At 42.4% G+C, this 18283-nt stretch overlaps 1 pseudogene; it reads left to right on the plus strand.

The window, feature by feature from the left end:
• Positions 1–18283, plus strand: part of LOC129391468 (aldehyde oxidase 4-like) — a 34024-nt pseudogene that overhangs the window by 5524 nt on the left and 10217 nt on the right.

Consider the following 18283-nt stretch of genomic DNA (forward strand, 5'->3'; position numbering starts at 1 on the left):
TACTATACATAGAAAATCCTAAAGATGCCACCAGAAAACTACTAGAACTAATCAATGAATTTGGTAAGGTTGCAGGATACAAAATTAATGCACATGAGGGTGGGAGGGAGGGAGACGCAAGAGGGAAGAGATAAGGGAACATATGTATATGTATAACTGATTCACTTTGTCATAAGGCAGAAACTAACACACCACTGTAAAGCAATTATACTCCAATAAAGATGTTAAAAAAAATGCACAGATACAGAGTGAAGTAAGTCAGAAAAAGAAAAACAAATACCGTATGCTAACACATATAAATGGAATCTTAAAAAAAAAAGAAGAACCTAGGTTCTGATGAACATAGGGGCAGAACAGGAATAAAGATGCAGATGAAGAGAGTGGAGTTGATGACGGGGGAGGGGGAAGGGTTAGCTGGGACGAAGTGAGAGAGTAGCTTTGACATATAGACACTACCATATGTAAAATAGATAGCTAGTGGGAAGCAGCTGCATAGCACAGGGAGATCAGCTCAGTGCTTTGTGACTAGAGGGGTGGGATAGGGAGGGTGGGAGGGAGATGCAAGAAGGAGGGGATACGGGGTTATATGTATACATATAGCTGATTCACTTCGTTATACAGCAGAAACGAACACAGCATTGTAAAGTAATTATACTCCAATAAAGATGTTAAAAAATAAAAAGATTATCACAAATATTAAATGAGCTAATAGAGGGAAGCTTTTCACTCAGCATATACTTGAGTACTGAATAAAGGTTAGCTATTACACAACTGTAATTTTTTTTTTTTTTTTTTTTTGCGGTACACGGGCCTCTCACTGTTGTGGCCTCTCCCCTCTCCCGTTGCGGAGCACAGGTTCCGGACGCGCAGGCTTAGCGGCCATGGCTCACGGGCCTGGCCGCTCCACGGCATGTGGGATCTTCCCGGACTGGGGCACAAACCCGTGTCCCCTGCACCGGCAGGCGGACTCTCAACCACTGCGCCACCAGGGAAGCCCGCACATATTTTTGAATAAATGAATCATCTTATTTGATACTCATATTCCTCTCACTCATTCTCATGCAATTCATATGCAAGGATAAAACTACTTGTAAATCTCTGAAACATAATACGCAATTTCAAACTTCCTTGACTTTACACGGTGGTTCCTTCTGCTGAAATGTCCTTTCTTTGTTCTTGTATTCATCCTTCAAAGCCCTGTTTGGGTAAGGAGCACGCAGAGGGATGAGGATGGGAACTGTGGAGGCAGCAAGGCAGGGGAGGGTGGGGCCGTACTGCCTGGCTGGTGAGGTCAGAACTCGGGGCTCAAAGGAAGATTGGAGTCTCTGTAGTGAAATTCTGTCCCAAACCCAGAGCCCTCCCTCTCCTCAAGACAGGAAGCAAAGGGAGGCAGCTTTGAATATCCAACAACCCACTCACCATCTCCATTTGCACCACGTGCATGTTTTTTAGGGTTCCCAAACTTTACATATCCAGATAGAACTTGAAATGTAAAAGACAGCTCCAGTCCCCTGCTAAGCCCAAAAGCTGTGGAGACATTTTTGATTCCACCCCGACACACACACACACACACACACACACACACACACACACACCCCTCACATCCAATCTATCAGCAAATCTGGCCCCTTCTTACCACTCCCCCAATTGTCACCCTAGTCCAAGCCTCATCATCCCTTGACTAGGCCAATGTCATAACTTCTAATTATCTCTCTTTTCCCCCCCTTGCCCCTACCCTTCATTCTCTGCAAACAGCCGAGCCATCTTTTTAAAACTTAAACCCTGTCACCCCCTCCTAAAAGCCCTCCAATGGCTTCCCATCATATTTAGACAGCTCAGCAAAACCTTTACCATGCCTACCAGGCCTCCCTACATGCTCTGGCCCAGACTCTGGTCACTGGCCACTCCTCCAGACTCATTTCCTACCATGTTTCCATCTGGAGCACAGGAAGGAGGTCAAAGACACAGACTTTGGAGCAACTCTGTCACCATTGCCTATGTGACATTGGACAAGTTGCCTAATGTCTCTGTGCCTCAGTTTCTGCATCTTGAAAGTGAAGATGACAATAACATTTTACCAAGCTGTTGTAGGGATTAAGGGAGTCCTGAGAACGGTCTCCAGCCCATAGCAAGTTTATGTACATGTTTCTGGTTTTAAGTAGTTCGAGGTCTTAACCCTTAAATTTGAAGAAACAAGTGAATATAAAAAAAAGATTAAGGGACTTCCCTGGTGGCGCAGTGGTTAAGAATCCGCCTGCCAATGCAGGGGACATGGGTTCCAGCCCTGGTCTGGGAAGATCCCACATGCCGCGGAGCAGTGAAGCCCGTGCGCCACAACTACTGAGCCTGTGTCCTCTTTTCTCTGGGTTCAGTGTTGCTACCCTTCCTGATGAGTTTCTCTCCAATTCTCCTCTCTAATCTTGCCTGACTGTACGCTGCAGAGGAGCTGCCTGAGCCAGGGACGGCAGATAGCTTTCATCTCATGTGCCAGGTTTGATCTGTTGGGAGGAGCAGCCTGGAGCGCCACAGGACAGACAGAGCAGAGATTTATGTTCTCTTCTGCTCTTCCTTCACATTGGCACCTCCGTTTCACTGGTGGAGTGGAGGTGGCAGAGACAGAAGTGGCTCCCCTATAACATACTCCCTTATGACTCCCTTAGGGAATCTTCTCAGGCTCAGGGGACATGGGTTCCAGCCCTGGTCTGGGAAGATCCCACATGCCGCGGAGCAGTGAAGCCCGTGCGCCACAACTACTGAGCCTGTGTCCTCTTTTCTCTGGGTTCAGTGTTGCTACCCTTCCTGATGAGTTTCTCTCCAATTCTCCTCTCTAATCTTGCCTGACTGTACGCTGCAGAGGAGCTGCCTGAGCCAGGGACGGCAGATAGCTTTCATCTCATGTGCCAGGTTTGATCTGTTGGGAGGAGCAGCCTGGAGCGCCACAGGACAGACAGAGCAGAGATTTATGTTCTCTTCTGCTCTTCCTTCACATTGGCACCTCCGTTTCACTGGTGGAGTGGAGGTGGCAGAGACAGAAGTGGCTCCCCTATAACATACTCCCTTATGACTCCCTTAGGGAATCTTCTCAGGCTAAACATTTTTATGACTTTATGTGGCTGTGAGTTATCTTGAGTCAATTTTGGAATCTATCTGTTTCCCCATCTTGGTCCTTTCCAGGTAACTCTAAGGAAAAATAATACAGAGTTTACAATTGTCACATATATTAGAAAGTTCTGAAATAATGCTCCATTATTTCTCCAAAATTCTAGTTCCAAGTGTTAGAAGTGGTTTCCTTTGTTGTTTTTGGTCCTTGTGAAGCCACCACCTATCAAAAACATGCCCCCCAAAACAACAGATAGAATTGCCATAACATGTTGGTATTATCTTCCTAAAATCCCTTCTCTTATTTCAACAGTATAGGTCATAGAGAAGAATGGTGATCCTGAAGTAAATCTACTATTCTACTTGAGGAAAGTCTGTATCCTCATATTTTACTGCAATCGATCTGGATTGGGTGGTGAAAAAAGACCATGCTAAGACTTCTGAAGAAAGTTACTCTGTATTTGCTCTAGGTAAATAAGCTTGTGTTCAATTTGTACAGTCTAGTTGGAGTTCAGAGAATGCATCTAAAAGTGATAGAGGGCTTCCCTGGTGGCGCAGTGGTTGAGAGTCCGCCTGCCGATGCAGGGGACACGGGTTCGTGCCCCTGTCTGGGAAGATCCCACATGCCGCGGAGCGGCTAGGCCCGTGAGCCATGGCCGCTGAGCCTGCGCATCCGGAGCCTGTGCTCCGCAACGGGAGAGGCCACAACAGTGAGAGGCCCGCGTACCGCAAAAAAAAAATAAAAATAAAATAAAAGTGATAGATTTGTGCTTTATTTGCTGTATTTTTCACCTGAGCAAAACCAAAATAATCATCCAGTGAACCACGAGTGTGCTAACTTTGGAAATAACTTTATGACTTTTGAGCCCCATGGTCACCTTGATGATGGTTTTATATTCAGGAGTGTGAATGTAAAAATGTCCAGCCAGGGAATTCCCCAGCGGTCCAGCAGTTAAGACTCCGAGCTTCCATTGCAGGGGGCACGGGTTCAATCCCTGGTTGGGGAATTAAGATCCTGCATGCTGCGTGGTGGGTCCCTACCAAAAAAAGATTAAAAATGTCCAGCCACTTGCTCAAGGGTGCATGTTACTGACAATAGCTTCCCACAAGGGCGTTTCATTGACTTGTCACCTTTTTATAATCCGTATCAGAGAAAACAAGATTTTATAAATATATTTCAAAATCCCGATGTACAACTAATGCACTCCCAGCTGTTAACCTCTGATCTGGACCCTTTTTCACTTCTCACTCCTCCTGCACCTTCAATAAATAGTCAAAAAGAAATTCCTGGGTTTGGGTGCAACTATAAAAGGGTAGCAAAAGGGAGTGATTGTGGCAGTGGTTACACAGATCTATGAGATAAAATTGCATAGAACTGAGTATACCCACATGATATGAGTGCATGCATAAGTGATGAAATCTGAAGAAGCTCTGGAGTCTGGTTATCAGCATGATGCTGATGTCAATTTCCTGGTTTTGCTATTGTACTGTAGTTTTGTGGGATGTCATCACTGGGGGAAACTGGGGGATAGGCCCATAGGACCATCTACTATTTTTGCATCTTCTTGTGAGACTATAATTGTTTCAAAATAATAAGTTAAGGCAGTTCCCTGGTGGCCTAGTGGTTAGGATTCCAGGCTTTCACTGCCGTGGCCTGGGTTCCATCCATGGTCGGGGAACTTATATCCCACAAGCCACAAGGCGTGGCCAATAAATAAATAAATAACAAAATAATAAGTTAAAAATAAGTATACTTATTGAGCACCTACTAAGAGCCAGGCACTGTGTTAAGCACTGAGGAGTCAGCGGTGTACAAGACAATCCTGCCTCCAGAATCTTCACTTCTTTCTAGTTCTGTCCTTTTGCCTCCCAATGTGCACATCTAAAAACATGACTTCCTTTCTCCCTGTTCTTTCCTTGCCAGACTTATCTAATAAATTGTGTGTATCTGATGCCTCATTTTCTCTCCAGCCTCCATCTTTCACTATTTAACATTTCAATCTGGTTACCCACCCCATTATTTTACTACTGTAGCCAGTGTTGCCCCCTAGTGTCCCCATTGCACTCACTGTTCCAGGAATTGGCTTATAGTTGAAACAAAACAAAACAAAAACCAAACAGGCCAAGTCCTCCCTCACTCGTTCCGCCATCTCCCATTTACCCAGCTTCAAAATCTCAGTGTTAGTCAGCACACCGCATCACTTCCCTTTTATTACACTTCTAAATCTACTACACACTTTACCGTGCTTTCTCTAGACATCCTAAAATGAAGAAATCCTATATCAGGAACAAGCTGAAAATTCATGGACTCCCAGATAAGCATAGCCAGAAGCAGCCCCAGCCTCCCATTTTCCCACCCCTTTCCTCCAGTGTCCCTCTATGTTCATTCCTTTCTGGTGCCTAGTATCATAAATAAGTTGTTCTGAGGAATTAAGACTCACCTAAGACTTCCAGATCTCAACCTCTGATCACAGAGTCAGCAGTTCTGAGATGGAATTAAGGGCTTTATTTTTAAGTTGTCCCTCAAGTGGGTGATTCTCATGAATATTTATGAATAAGCACAGATTTCCTACCAGAATCACACCCCACATGCACACACCAGCACTGACCTTCTTCACTTTTCACAGGACTCTCATGGCCCCTCCCAGAGCCCTCTACCTAAGTCATATTCATAACTTTATCTTTTTTTCCTTAAGGCAGGTGTCCAATATTACAAAAACTTCAGGCTGCCACAAAACTCCAATTTGCTGCTGGCTTGGAGCCTGGCTTAGGTGTCATTTCCAGAACAGGACACAGTCACACGAAGAGAAAACTTTGTCTGGAGGCATCTCCACCTCCCTTCAACCATTCCACTCTTTCCTTGCCCAAGTTCACAGCCTCCCACTGAGCTACCCACCCAGCCCGGCCTCCCTGCCCAGATCTGTTGGGGTGCAATCCTGCATCACCTCTCCTTCCACATGACACCTCCTGGCCTGCTGTTAAGTGATCCAATCCGTAAAACAAGATAATGCACCACAAAGAGTGGATGGCCCACAGCTGCTTGGGTCAAGGAGGGTGTGTCATAGAGAGTTGCTTAATCCCGGTGAGATCCTGGCTCTAGGATAAAACTAGAGAAATGGGATGTGTCAGAGGCTCCCTAAACATTTGTGGTATACATCACTGAAGCCCTAACACTTCTTGCAGTTCTTGAAACAACTATTCAGTTGACAAATTTTACCAAGCACCAGGTGTTGAAATGACAGTAAGCTAGAAGACAGCCTCTGCCCTCGGTCTAGTGAGGGAAACAGCCAGTGAAGAGGCAGACAGCGGGCGTGATGAGTGCCATGTTGTCAGGACACGGTCAGGGCACTCACAGCAGGCTTGGGGACGGAAGGAGGAGAGGAGGATTATATAGGAGTTGCTAGGCAAAGGGAAGTCTTGGGGGCGAGGGCATTCTTGTCGGTGTTATGTGCGAGGTGGGGCAGATACAAAGGCGAGAGAATATATTGCTTTTGAGGAACTGAAAGCAATGTATTCTGATGGATGTAAAGAGTTGTGTGTGGGGATGGGAGGGTGTAGCAAGAGATGAAGGAGGAGTGAGATCGTTGAGGCAAAGAATCAAGTTCGACCCCGACGTCACATTCTCTGCCTGGCATGTGGGACACAATCACTCACAATCACACAATCACTCACACCATCACTCACTGATGGATGTCCAGAAGCCAGTGGAAATTCCAGGGTCAACTGCCCGTGCTGGCCATGAGCATTTAGTCTCAGGGTAACTTCTGGATATGCTGTAGGGCTGTGTATCTTGGGGGCACTGAGAAAGCTCTTTTCTCAAAGGACCAAAAAATAAACTTCTGATATATTATTGTTTATATTTGACTTATGTAGGGTTGCCAGCTTTAGTATATAAAAATACAGGATGCCCAGGTAAATTTGAATTTGAATGCATGGGACATACACTAAAATATAATTCGTTTTTTATCTGAAATTCAGATTTAACTGGGTGTCCTATATTTTATCTGGCAACCCTACCTAATGATGAGCTTTAGGATGAGTCAACAGAATATGGAAGAAACTGCTTGAGTCAGACACTTCTGGTGGGAGTGGCATCAAACGAGTTGTTTGGTGACCAGAGGGCAAAGCAGCCAGTTGAATCAACTTTTTACTTTCCACTCAAGGAAACGTTAACATGTGCAGCACAGAGCTGTTTTAAGGTCTGACAGAGTGAAAAGTGAAAATTTGTCTCCATCTTTGAGCCAGATGGCTCCTGGATTCCTTTGCTTGGAAATGTCAGGACACCAAAGGCAAAGAGAAAGGGTTTCTCTGCCTTTTCTGTTCCGGTCAACGGTGCACTCTCACTAAGGTATCATCTACATGACTCTGCCTGAAGGCGGAAAGCTTGACTTTCCTGAGCTGGCTTAGATTGAGGACCAAAGAAAAGAGGAAGTGGGTGTGCAGCCCCTCTGAACCTCTGCAAAGAATCTCAGCTCTTTACTCCAAGGTGTCCTGATCCGGTATTACCTCTTCATGGGCAGCAACTTCCAAGATGAAATCAGTCTCAACCTCCACCCAAGCCAAATATAATCTGCACCCATGAAGTCCTTTTTAAACCTCCCCCAGAAAAGGTCCCAAGCAAATTCCAGTAGATTCTAATAGAACCTATAGCAGGGGATTTACATATATTGTTTGTTGTTTCTTTGTGAAAATATGCCAGCGTCTTACAGGGAAGGGGAACACAGAGCCTGTTGACATTACTGGTTCAGGAGCCAAGATTATTCAATTAATATTCTCTAATCCCATAAGAAAGCAAAAGCATTACATTGCTGAACCAGGGAAAGTTTAACTTCCCGATGGGGGTTTCTGAGTTTTACACACACACCATCTCCCAGCACTTCCACAGCAATAATATAACACGAGTCCAGAATCCATTGTCCACGACCCTGAATTCAACAGGCTTTTTCATGTTCATTGGGATGCAGACTCTGATCTAACTGGCATGAGGCTCTTTGTAGTCTTCATGTGTCCCACTCAGGGTGAATATACATATGACTCACTGCAGAAACATTAGTGTTTGATTGCAAACACTAGCCCCACCTGGAGGGCGATTGTACTATCTTTCTAAAATCCAGATAATGTTGCATTCAGAAGTGCATCGGGGTTTTCAGTGTAGTGTGGGTCTGTAGGGATTTCTTCTCCCCTTTCATCAGTTAGCTCATTTATATGTAAAAAAGTAGAACAACTCTCTAAGCAGGAAATCTTGGTGGGAGACTCCAGAAAACGACTTACTTGTTTTCAGTATCCGAAGAAGAAAACTGTGGAAAGTAGAGCAGCCTGGGCCCCTCTTTTCTTTGACTCCCTTCCTTCTGGTCCACCTCACAGGCATGAAGTATGGTTACAGGGGAGGAGGCTGCGGTGCCTGCACCGTCACGGTGTCAAGATACAGCCCCGAGACCAAGAAGATCCAGTATCCTTTGTGTTGGCCCCAGCACTTCTGGAAAGAATGCAGGGCCTCCACTTCCTGTCCATATGTCCCCTCTCCTCTCTCCAGGTGTTCATCGTGCTCACACGGCCTCCAGGCCTGCTGTCCTGCAACTTCCCAAGCTCCAGATCTTTCCCATGGACTTTCTTCCCATCAGAGTATATCTGTCCTGTGTGCCAATCTCTCAGGGCCATGCTCTCTATTGCTGTACAGCTACTTCCTTTGCTTTTGAGCAGGAGATCTCAGAGTGGGGGCCAGGCAAGAATGGCTTAAACATAAAGAGGTGATACATTGTCCTGGCAGAAGAGTTAGGTCAACATACACTAGAAGAGTTATTCCTCTGGAAGGGCTGAGTGAGACCTCAAATCATGCTACATGATTGAGCATTTTAGGTCACCTTGACCTAAAAGGTAAATTTGCTCACTTATTGAATGTGGTGGGGGAGTTGTCTAGCATGATTCCCAAGTTTTTGTGTTAGGTCCCTGGGTGATGCTGTTCACAGATTAGGAAGAGGAGAAGCAGAGGAGGGAAAAGGGGTGAGTTTAGCTTTGGATGCATTGCATTGCAGTAATTATGGGACACCTGAGAGGGATTGTCCACAGGTATCTATGTCGACAGGTCTGTTATTCAGAGGAGAGTTCTCATCCGGAGCTATAGTTTATTCAACTTTATCAACATAAATACTAACAATGATAATAAAAATAGCTAACATTTATTGAATGTGAGGCACTGTTTAAAGTAGTTTACATATGTTATCATATTCAGTCCCCAAAACAACACTGAGATAGGCTTGAGTATCACTCATACTGAAAAAAGCAGAAACGGAGGCAAGAGGGTTAAATAACTTGTCAATGTCATGAGGGCCAGTTAGTGGTGAAGGCAAGTTTTCAGCCCTGGTTGTCTGGAATGTAGCAGGAACCAGAGAAGAGCTTCTAAGTGCAGGACACTGTAGAACAACAGACAGGGAAATGGGCAAAGAAAGACATCCTCACAAAGGAGACCAAGAGGGAGTAGCCAGAGTTGAAGAGAGGCATCTAGAAGAGAAAGTTCCAAGATGGTAGAAGTGCAATAGTATGAAACACCAGGGAGTGGCCCAGAGCCATTCGATTGCTCCCAGAGCTTTGTCAGCAGGGACGTGGGGCTAGAAGGCGAGGTACAGATGGTGAGGTACAGACAGGAGTGACTGGAGGGCCAGGAAGTCTTGGACAGCTTTTGAAGAAACTTGACTAAGAAGGGGAGAAAGATGGGCTATTAGCTAAAGAGAGACAATGATTTGGGGATATTTTTTTAGCACAACAAACACTTGAACTTACTTCTAAATTCAAGGGAATTTAGGGAAATGAGACCCTAGAAAGGAAGAGGTTAGGAAGGCAAATGATAATGGAGCGAGTCCATGGGGAGACAAGAATAGATAGGATCCAGAGCAGAGGGGAGGAGGTGGGGGGAATCCTCACCCTCCTGGCCTGGAATGGGGATGAGGCTGACTGCAGCTATAGATAGTAGGGACAGTCTGGGCGGTGAAGGGAACTCTTGCCTCTATTTCCTGGAGGAGGCATAAGGGTAAGACAGGAGAGCAATGAACACTGGAAAAGTTGAGAGAAAAAAGGAGAGGGAGATAACATTAAGAGGAAGTAAGGTCAACGGGGGAGGGGGACTGGAGGACACAAAAAACAAAACTGCACAGTGAACCCAGGGTCCACTCTTGCTCTGTACACCAAGCACTCTTCCAAGAGACTAAATTGGACTAATGAAGCCTGGACCACATTCCCAACCAGTGAGATGAGAATCTAGTGCTAACACATCTGCCGTGTCATCAATACAGACTCTAGTGTGGGAGAGATGGTCAAGACAAGGGCATAAACTCATGGCTTCCAAACTTGGCCATACATTTAAATCAGCTAAGGAGTTTTGAAAAGTGATGGAGTGATTGCATCCCAGAGATTCTGGTTTAATTAGGCTGGCGTGCAACCAGAGTACTTGTATTTTTAAAAACTTCACACAGTTGAGAATCCCTGGGGTAAATTACCCCATGGTGGTTTACATAAGTCAGTATATCATCTTATGATGAGTAAAAAGCCTTCTTTCTCTGAAATGAGAAAAATAAATGGAGAGTGAGTGTCTCTTGGAGGTCCTACGCAAAACTCATCGTTCTTTTTTTCCATTTCTCTCTACCATTCTACTCCAGCCATATGTAAGTCCTTTCTTGAACACTTCCAAAAAGTTACGGTTTTATATCTAGTGTTCTCTGTCTTCTCAGGGAAATACAGTCTCATGACTCTTCCTAGACTGAAATTACTCCCTGAATTATGTTACCCACTCCCTGTGATTCCTATGTGTTCGCTTTACAAAATCCCATCACAGCCATTATCCAGTTACAGCATGCCTGGTGCCCATCTGCTGTCTGTATGGGGCTGCTGTCACCACAGTGGAAGGTGTAGGAAGCATCAAAACCAGGATTCACCCCGTGCAGGTAAGAGCGCAATGTGATTGGGACCAGATGTTGATATAGGCATCCTACATAATCTAACGTACTTCAATTAGATCACCAACTTTGAAATCTTTTGTGCTTTTAAATTCTCATTTTGTGAGATTTACTGCTTCATAGCTAGGGATCTTTTCAGAGATTGGTGTATAGGGACTTCCCTGGTGGTCCAGTAGTTAAGACTCCATGCTTCCACTGCAGGGGGCTCAGGCTCGATCCCTGGTCAGGGAACTAAGATGCCGCGTGGCTGTCGCGCGGCCAAAAAATAAAAAGAGAGAGAGATTGGTGTATAAACCAAGATTCCTTCATTTTTTAAAATATATCTTCTCAGTCTCATCCTTGCCCTAAACTAAAACAAGGACAGTCCAGTCTGATAAGAGAAGAAAAAGAGATAGGAAACTAGACGTTTATAGACGATACTGGTTGTCTACCACATTTCAAAATTACCGAACTATGAATAAGAGGCTAATTGTGCATACAAGTGCTCCCCAAATGTCTCATGAGTAGCTGAACACCATGCTACAATAAAGCACAACTAAAATGACAACGTATTTACTAAAGCTTAGAGGACATTTTAAAGAAATTGCAATGTTATTTTTATAGACTAGAATAAGAGTTTCTTCAGAGGTTAAGTTTTAAAAGCAGGGTATAAAAAGAAAATTATGGATTGCCACAATTAGAAAGAAAATTATGGATTGCCACAATCTCCCTTGAAATTCCTTCCCTAGAAGGTTGTGTTTAGAACACGGAGGCTCTGACAATGTGTTGCATTGATGGGCACTTGGTGATAGTGCATGTCTTTCAACCATAAACTTAATGACTTTTGGATCTTATTAGGATCTTACTCCACACTTGCCTCATCACCTTAACAGTTATGGAAGCAACCTAATGCTGCAGCTGATCAGAGTTCTTCCTCTCAAATCCTGATAGTAATTGATAGTTCAGTAGTGTCCTGGAGCAGGCTCGTACTGGCATGTGAGAGCTGCTTGTTAAATGTTCAGGGATTTTATGAGCTGTTCTTTAAGCACAGCCGTTATTAAAATTTATACAAACTTAAAAGTAAGTAAACAATGTTAAAAACAAAGTTAATAAATAGCAACACTTATCATCGCCTAATTATTTTACTACATTTTTCTATTACCTATGCTCTTGAGGCCATTTATGTCTATTGTAGCTACACCGTGGAAATACCATGTGAAGGTATCCCCCTGCGCTTCTCTTCCAGATCCACATTCAGTGACATCACATTGGAAGCTTGATATCAGCCTCCATGGAAGTATTTATATTACTAAAAGTGGTAAAAGCTACAAATAAGGACTCTTCCCAGAGAACCAGTTGTTAAACATTTACCAGAACATGTACAGCCATGTCTATATGACACATCTGAAACAACTTGCCCCCTGCAGTAAATCCAACACAGCCATGTTTTCCTCTAGCATTAGAACAATGTCTTTCCTTTCAGTTGAGCCACAGGTGAAATATTTGGCTTTCATCTTAAGGGTCATGCTGTTTGCAAAATGTTTATTTAAAAACATTTGAATCACACTCAGGCCAGCGAGTTGAGCATCCTCAACTCATGGAGAGATACTTGGGACAGATATACATGGTGGGACCCACAGAGTCACGTTTCCCATCTATTCATGGACTGAGTCTTTATATAGAATGGTCAAAGTAAATTGTCATTTCTCCTTCTATTTCTCACTCTCTTTTTTTATTGTTTTGTTGTGTTTAAATGCATAAAGTCAACTGTGCATAAATTAAATATATAAATGGCACACCACCACTAAATTACACTAAACAATTTTCAAAGCATTAATATAGATTTTTGTCATTTACCCCATCAAAAATTCTGTAATATAGGTGAAGAAGAGGATGAAATTTACTTGCCAGAGACTGTTAAATGATTCGTATATACTCATTCATTTATTCTCACAACCATCCCGTACAATAGACACCATTATTATTCTAATTTTAAAGATGAAGAAAAGTCAAGTAAATCATCCAAGATCCCACAATTAATGAGGTACAGTAAGGACCAAATCTCACATGAGCATGATTCCAAAGCATTTTACTTGTTCCTTAAACTATACTTCCTATTTGACAGGTAAAGAAACCAGAGACTAGAGAATAAAGTGACTTAAATAATACCTGCCAGTAGGCTTTTCTTGGGTGGGGGGGGAGCATATGATTTCAAGAAATAGAAATATTATTCTTCCAGAGTGGCATCCTTCACCCTGCAGTTATCTCTGGAAAGCTAAGTATGTAAGCTTTGCTCCAAGGTGTCCAAGGTAGGGAAACAAGAGGTTTAAAGTATAAGTCATGCACCATTTTTTTCCAGGAAAGACTTGCCAAGTGTCACGGTACATAATGTGGCTTCTGCAGCCCAGGGATGGTGATGTCCATCTACACATGCTGAGGAACCACCCAGAGCAGACCCCTGAGCAGATATCTGAAGCTCTTGGAGGTGAGGCTTCTCGGCCCTCAGCAGGCAGGACCACCGGTGGGAAGTGCCCAAGTAATGAGGGAGGGAGGTCCCAGCCGCGGAGAGAAGCTGTGGCACAGCTTTGGGTTTCCATGCACCTGGCCAACATGTAGGCCTCTTTAGTCCCTACCTTGACCCAAGTCCGTTCTAGGAAGGGCTATCCACATTGATGCCAAGAACTGAGAAATATTGGTTTCATTACAAACTTTTCTCCCTTAATGGAGCCTGTTGTCACTCTGCAAAGGCATTCAAATAGGCTGTTTCTAACACTATTAATACAATGTTTTCCAAAAGTAGAAATTTGGGTAGGGTAGAAGAATGAGATTTTTTGGTTTATTTTTAAAGTTAATCTGTTAGAATCATTCATTAACTCTACTTACTAAAATTAATTTTACAAAGAGGATAGATTTCAGATACTTTACCTTTTTATGTTCTGGTTGGGTTCATTATAAGATCAAGGAGGTCATAGACAGCAAATAGTTACCACAGATAAGCTGGGTGAGCAACTCAATCTCCTATGACAAAATAGCTATCAAATTTAAATGAAAAAACACAATTTACTACCAAAAAAAAGCATGCTAACAAATGTAGTTTTCTGTAACAAACATACCAGGTTCAAGGTAACTGGTTACTAGTTCTTAGAGGAAAGCCATGAAAGCAAAGCTCTATACATTATAAGAAAGCTCTTTGTCCCTTTCAATAAGAAAACCTACACAGAAATACAGTTTTTTTGTTTGTTTGTTTGTTTGTTTGTTTTTTGTGGTACACGGGCCTCTCACTGTTGTGGCCTCTCCCATTGCGGAGCACAGGCTCCAGATGCACAGGCTCCGTGGCCATGGCTCACGGGCCCAGCTGCTCCGCGGCATGTGGGATCTTCCCGGACCAGGGCACGAACCCATGTCCCCTGCATCGGCAGGCGGATTCTCAACCACTGCGCCACCAGGGAAGCCCAGAAATTCAGTTTTATGATGAAAAGATACAGACTAAAACAAAGTAAAATTTCAACTTAAATTTCACTGTAACTAGAATATAAATATTTGCTAATATTTTCCCTTATCTCTCATCAACTTTTACACTCAAAATTTTTCAGTTTTTCATTAAGTACTATGAAAACTTTGGCCTATAGTTTCAATCATAATTTTAACTGAACCTGACGAGATTTGAACAGTAGATAATCTTTGTTTAATAAAATAATCCACACTAATGAGATATTTAGAGCTTTGAAAAGGAAAGATCTTGTGATTTGCCTTACTTTTTGTATGTTTCTTTGCATATGCACAGATAGTCTTATAGAGATGAATTATTTTCTCCCAGATTCTATGCCTATAACTCACATAACAACCACCAGGAGATGGCATTGTAAAGTCTGGCTAAATTATACAGATAACTTATTCTAGGTGTGGGTAACTTGGAGAGTATATTTTGGTTCACACTCCATTTACTTGATTTCTTTCTGGAATTATAAATGCTAGCCACACTGATAACCTTTATGTTCATATTTTAAGAAAAACAGTAAAATAAAATAAAATTCAAAGGAATGCAATTAGGTATGGCACATACCTTCTAAAATGATCAACTGATATAAATCACCACTTCATTTAATCTTGTTTTTCCCTTCAAGACTAAAGAAAGAAAATTTTTGAATTTCCATCTTTTTCTCCTTTAGAATCAGAAGAATTTCTGCAATGGGTGCTATTAGTTTCCCTTGGTGGGCCTTTACTAGGGCTTTCAGACTTAGCACTGACTATGTGGCAAAGAACAAAACCAAAAAACTCTGATACTAGCTCTCTCTAACCTTTAATTTTTTTTATACTTTATCAATGAGAAGCTGTCCATTGTCTCTTAAATACTTCAATTTCATGCCATGTAGTTATTATGTTCTAGATATTTCAGCTCCTTTTCTCTACTCCAAAGAGAGATTTTTAATTCACACACTTCTATACTCTTTCTTCTTAGCAAAAGGAAAGATAAAATATAGAATCTGAATCCAAATTCTTGTGCATGTAGTTTCTTTCTAAACAATTGTTGTTCAAATAAAAAAAAGGAGTAAACCTGTTAGCCGGTTTTTCCACATGACTCAACTAGCATCAAGTTTCCACACAACACTTTACTTCTCGCTGACTAAACCTGCCCAGTCCACACATATACATTGCTTCTGAAATTTTTAAATTGTATTTGGACATAATAATCTTAAATTTATTTTTAGCATAAAAATAATGCATTCCTATTATGAAAAAGGAAAAATAAAGTAAAAGACAAGGAAAAAACTCATTCATATTTCTGCCACTAGAAGACAACCACATTAGATACTTCTATTTTCTTTCAGTCTTTTTTCTGCATAGTTTTTGTTGGCTTATTTTAAATACTTGGGACAATTATGTATACAATGTTATATTATATATACTATTTTAACTGTATAACATAAGAATTTTCCCATGTTATTAAAACCTCTTCATAAATATCATCTATACTGGCTTCAAAATTTGAATATACTTTTTTAAAAGACAGTGGTTTCATCATCCTTTCCACCATACTTTGAAATGTTGACTAATTAAAACAATACCAGGTACTTATTGAACACCCAGTTTGCTGTACTGGGAGGATTCAAGAACATCTAAGACAATACTTGCTTTCTCCATGAGCTTAAGAGCCAATGAAAGAGATGAGGCATGTGTGTAAATGACCTTACTCCAACACAGTCAGGGATGGGCCTGCCGAAGGATCCAGACAATGAGTGTACAGCCCTGGCTGGACTCCAACACAGTCAGGGATGGGCCTGCCGAAGGATCCAGACAATGAGTGTACAGCCCTGGCTGGGGTGTTAGAGCAGCCCCCATGGAGAAGGCAGGCTGCAGCCCTGACAAATGGACACATTCTCCCCAGGAGGACATTTGAAACTACATGAGAGAAGCTTAACAAAAGGCCATACATGAGATGTTATGGGGTCGGGGGTGGGGGGGCACAGGTTATGTGAGTTAGGGCAGGGGTAGGAAAAAAGGCAGGAAGAGCTGATTGGGAAAAACTATAGACATCTTTGTGATATTTCAGGAAGAAAATGTAATCACAAGTGCAATCTATTTTGGTTGGGGTGGGGGGGGGGGGGGGGGGGGGGGGCACAGGTTATGTGAGTTAGGGCAGGGGTAGGAAAAAAGGCAGGAAGAGCTGATTGGGAAAAACTATAGACATCTTTGTGATATTTCAGGAAGAAAATGTAATCACAAGTGCAATCTATTTTTGAAGAACATCTCTGTTTCAAAGAGCCATTTTGCTGGTTTGGGAAACAAAAAGTAAAAAGTTAAAAACTACTAATACAGCTATTCCACTGAAAAGAAGCACACATATGCAATATATTTCTATATCATTCCTTAAAAATTGATTTCTTCTTAATCAGGTAATTTGTGCTGCTGTACTGGATACCGACCAATTGTAGAAAGTGGAAAAATTTTCTGTGTGGTAAGTTATAATAAAAAATATTTTTTCAGTTGATTTAACATGTTAATAAACCTTTGCATAAAATTATCTATTGCAGTCAATTGTCTCTAAAATAACCCCATGTTGACCTTTCTAACCACTAAAAGTTGTTAAATGCCACTGTTGGTATTTTTTAAAATAAACCTTTAGCATCTATCTTGTTTATAGCCCTAAATTAGGCAGCATCGTTAGAAGTAAAGTATATGGTCCATGACTTCAAGAAATGCAAAGTCTGTTGAAGAAAATGAAACATAGACTAAAAAACAATAAACACATAATTGAAAAGCAAGATATTAAAAGCTCAATATATCCTCTCTACCATGTAAATAAGTTTTAGAGGGACATGGATTAAAGAGAATTAATGAGTGGGAAGGGAAGACACAGAGGAGACTTATTGGAGACGGAGAGTTTTGAGCTAGGTCTTAAAGGAAGTGATATAAACGGATGGATGAAGAGAGGCCAATAGAAGATTCCCAGTAAGAAAATGTATGGAAGTAGGAAAAAGAAAGATGTCCAAGGTTCAACTAAGAAATTGATGTGGCTGAAGCATTAGGGAGTAAAAAGATATTATTTGGGGCTAAAGAATTTAGGCTTAAAGCTGATACCTAATATATAGTCATTATCTGTTCTCAAGCTAGCAGTCACACAAGAACAATATTTCAAAAGGAAAATTCTTGGCACCTGCCTATAAGAAGAATGAGCCTGGAAAGAGAGGGTGGGGATGAAGGTAGGGACTAGTGCAGTATCCCACGTGTGAGGGAATGAGGACCTGGACCAGTGTGGTAGATACGGGCCCAGAAAGATAACTTTTGAGAAGGCGATTGCCAGAATCATAACCTCTAGATGAAAAAGGATGCAGTGAGAAAGAAATCCAAATCACCTTCAAAGCTGAGAGATCAAGGAATCAGATAGGATAAAGGAAGTTGGAAAAGAATGATTTAATATATGGCGGGGGGTGGGGCATTGTTTTGAGATAGATTTAGTTTTCAGAAAGCTAAATATCAAGAGAAGACATCCTCACGACAAGTTTTCAGTTAGGGTGTTTTTCATCACCCCTTTTTTATGGTAAAAATTAGTTTTATGTAATTTTTTTTTTTTTTTCTGTACGCGGGCCTCTCTCTGTTGTGGCCTCTCCCGTTGCGGAGCACAGGCTCCGGACGCGCAGGCTCAGCGGCCATGGCTCACGGGCCCAGCCGCTCCGCGGCATGTGGGATCCTCCCGACCGGGGCACAAACCTGTGTCCCCCGCATCGGCAGGCGGACTCTCAACCACTGCGCCACCAGGG

This window comes from Physeter macrocephalus, chromosome 2, assembly GCF_002837175.3.
Source record: "Physeter macrocephalus isolate SW-GA chromosome 2, ASM283717v5, whole genome shotgun sequence".
Taxonomy (NCBI): Eukaryota; Metazoa; Chordata; class Mammalia; order Artiodactyla; family Physeteridae; genus Physeter; species Physeter macrocephalus.